Genomic DNA, 2,786 nt, shown 5'->3' with positions numbered 1-2,786 from the left:
TGTGTGTGTGTGTGTGTGTGTGTGTGTGTGTGTGTGTGTGTGTGTGTGTGTATTAATTAACGAGGTTATAATTATTGTACGTAGGTGTAGATGTTTAAATGTGTGTGTATATGTTTATATGTGTGCATGGGTATATGTACATACATCTGTTTAAGTTTGGTTGCTGGGTGTTTATTCTCTTCATTTGCTGATGGTCAGATGTTGGGTGTGGTGTCCTTTGTGTTGTTGGTGTTCATTTCACATGTTGTATAATTTCTATCGGTTTCTCTCTTTACAGTTCTTGTATTTCTCTTCTACATTTTTCTTTTTCTTCTTTACTATAGTAAAAAAAAAGCCCAATGATGATGCAAAAATTAAGAAACTAACATTCAGTTTTGTTTTCTACTGAAGTGGATTAAAGAAAAACAAAAGAAAATCATTCACTGTAAATTACATCACCCAAATAATACACATTTAAAACTCCTTAACCTTTTTATTTGTTTTGAAGGTTTCATGTAATGCAGCACAAAGTCAAATCAGACCTCCAATTTCTCTCGAATGTTTGAGCCAGTTTCATCTGCATATGTTCATTCTAAAACTGAACTGTCATTGACTGCTTCACTCAGTTCCTGGCTTGTATGCATGTTATTTGAATTACAAGGCTAATATAAACAGTGATTGGTGACAACAACGTCCCATTTTAATCGAGGCAGAAAGTTTTCTGATAGTGGGAAACTCTGTGCATGGATTGCCAAGGTTGCCTCAAAATTATTTTACTGGCTGGGTGACGGACTGAAATTTCCAATTTGCAATAACAAAATTAAATTACCAGCCTTCTGTGGTAATACAAACTCTGCCCAGAGACGGCTTTAGTATGCACAAAATTGTTTTCTTATTCATAAGAGGCATCACCTGGGCAACAGCACATCAGAGGTAGAAGGCATTGTGTGGTGTTGGTAATTACTTTATGTACGTAACTAGAGCAGTAAAAACTGTGGGACCAAAAATATAAAAAGATATGATCAGGGAAAATCTTTGTTGGATATTTAAACGTGTATTAGTTTTGACTCAATAAGCAAGGCTGAATGCGGTTCCATACAGGTTGCTCAGTATTTCCACTAACTGTCATCCTCCTGCCTCAACAGTGCAGGTCCTTCATCAGAAATTAAAATGGCTCGCTGAAGGCGTGAAATAAAGATTATGGCCCTGAACGCTCGGAGCAGCTGGTCCTCCTGGAATCGGCCATATGGACCACTAGGGTTGATGTTATTTTTGCATGCAGCCCTGCCCAACATGCTAGGGGAAATTAGAGTTCAACCTGCCTGTCTGTCTGTTGACAAGTCCGCTGAACTCCCATCAAGGATCCGTCCTGCCTGTAGCCATAGCAACAAGCAAGGTCTAATGTGCTCAGCTTGAGATGACCAGGAGGTAGTTTGATTGAAGACATTTTCCTCACACCTTTGGTTTACAATGAAGGGAGGGAAACATCAATATATGCATCGGCACACACAGTTACCTGACTAAAGTTATTGATTCAGGGTGTTTGATGCGATTGTGTGTTTTATTTTATGATACAATGTCAAGAGGCAAAGCTGATACTGATGCACATACAGGTTGTTTATTTTTTTCTCGATTAAACTCACATGTTTAGATTTATTTTGTTCTTTACTGCTGTATTAACCCTCTGAGGTCTGGGGTCTAAATGGCTGTTTTTGACTAACTTTGAATTCACCTCTATATTTTTACTTCAAAAACTATTTACTTTGCCATGTTTATCATTATTTTAAGCACAACCTCAGCTTTATGATTTTAGAGTGTTTGTTTTGTTTTGACACAGTTCATTATCACAGTGGACCAAAATATCACAAAAAAAGAACAAAATCCGAGTAGAAAAAATACTGATTTATTCACTCTAAAATTCACAAATTTATTTAACAAATATTTTCTTTTAACAATAATGAGTCTCTGTAGTGTAAACTTTCAAAATATACGTAAAAATGTATCAAAAACATTTTTTTACGTGGTTAAAGCATAGTTAGTTAAGTAGCTCATCTATATTGGCGGTCTCACATAGGCATAGACGAACTACTGTATGTCGTCGGGTCAGGACTCTGTAGTTTACACTCATCTACAGGCCAGGGGTCGGATTTATAAAACTGGCGTAAGCACAATATGAGCCCAGAAACTTACGTACACCCCTTTTCACACCAAGGTTGTGATTTATAAAATCCAAACTTGACGTGAAAATGTGCGGTGCCTCACGCCAGTTCTGGGGTCGGATTTATAAAACTGGCGTACGCACAATTTGAGCCCAGAAACTTGCGTACGCCACTTTTTATGCCAAGGTTGTGATTTATAAAATCCAAACTTGACGTGAAAATGTGAGGTCCCTCACATCAGATTTGACCCAGGCGTACGCTCATTTTGGAGATAGGAAACTGCGACACAGATGGTGAAGTGAGGAATTAGAGCCACACTGTGTAATGATCACTGTCGGATATTTAATTTACCTTCAGAATCAGACTTAAATAAAAGTTCCTGTGCGCAACTCCATTCATCTGCTTCCTCCTCAGAAGACCCCGACCCACAGACTCCCTGATAAGAACAGCAGGACAGCAAAAGCTTTGGATACACGCGCAGGGCGTGTATCCAGTCCGTGTTTGTCACGCGCGCGCGGGGGAGATGCGTGCATTCGTGTGTGTGTGTGTGTGTGTGTGTGCGCGCGCGCGCGCGCGCGTGGGGCGGGGGTCTGCCGCGGGTAACAGAGCAGGCAGGAGGGGGAGAGGACGAGGAGAAGAGCGGTGGAC

This window comes from Austrofundulus limnaeus, unplaced genomic scaffold, assembly GCF_001266775.1.
Source record: "Austrofundulus limnaeus strain Quisiro unplaced genomic scaffold, Austrofundulus_limnaeus-1.0 Scaffold739, whole genome shotgun sequence".
In the NCBI taxonomy this organism is placed as follows: domain Eukaryota; kingdom Metazoa; phylum Chordata; class Actinopteri; order Cyprinodontiformes; family Rivulidae; genus Austrofundulus; species Austrofundulus limnaeus.
This window is presented reverse-complemented; position numbering follows the sequence as displayed.